The 873-nt window shown below is 39.5% G+C and overlaps 1 pseudogene; it reads right to left on the bottom strand.

Moving 5' to 3' along the window:
* LOC119587455 overlaps nucleotides 1–873 on the bottom strand; it is an 11,135-nt pseudogene that overhangs the window by 4,502 nt on the left and 5,760 nt on the right.

Genomic DNA, 873 nt, shown 5'->3' with positions numbered 1-873 from the left:
TATACTTATACATACAATGTACAATTATACAAGCATATTTCTCTCAATGCATCAGAGATCATAGTAAAAGAAACACGCCAAGCGGACGTACAGTTCGGTTGTGTGCGACGGAATTCCAAGCGGGATTTCGCGCAGCTTGGCCCTGGAACAAGCGCACCACAGTGCCCTCGCAGCGGCAGTCGGCGGGGCAGCGCTCCTCGACGCCAAGGCAGCCTGTCTCGTCTCCTGGGTAATGAGGCAAAGGAATGTAACCCACCGCTGGATAACCCTCTGTGTAGGTACAAATGAAATGAAGTAAGCAATGGCGAGTAACCAGTTTCCCCTTTTCAAAGTGAATATTCTAAATATAGCCGTTATTTACAAAGCATCATGCATTACTCTGGTAGTGTATTTACATCTACGTCTCTAATGGATAGTGACTAGTGGGTCTACTTTGGCCTACAAACGCATTTTCCACATATTAGCTGCAATTCTGGGATGCAATGGGTAAGAGAAAAAGAAAATAAGCAGGGGTAATTATCACAAAAAATATCAGGGTTAAAAAATCAACTTTATAAACTAGCTGTTATTCCATACACACTGGCAGAATATCTTCTAAAACTTCATTTCACTGTTCCCTGTCGCTGATAGACAAAACTGATACTGTTGGAGATTTATTTATACAAAGGATTGTAAATCTGTAAATGTACACTAAAAAAATTTAAATCGGAGAAACCCAAAGTACAGAATGTCAAATGAAATGTAAGTGGGTATAACCTATGAAATAAACCATAAGGGGTTAGTTTGTGTTACTCTGCCTACAATTATATAGCTTCAGATGAGAAGGGAAAGATCTGTCTGTGACAGAATTTTATAAAAATACAAATACATACA

Source organism: Penaeus monodon, chromosome 22 (assembly GCF_015228065.2).
Source record: "Penaeus monodon isolate SGIC_2016 chromosome 22, NSTDA_Pmon_1, whole genome shotgun sequence".
Classification (NCBI taxonomy): Eukaryota; Metazoa; Arthropoda; class Malacostraca; order Decapoda; family Penaeidae; genus Penaeus; species Penaeus monodon.
This window is presented reverse-complemented; position numbering and strand designations above follow the sequence as displayed.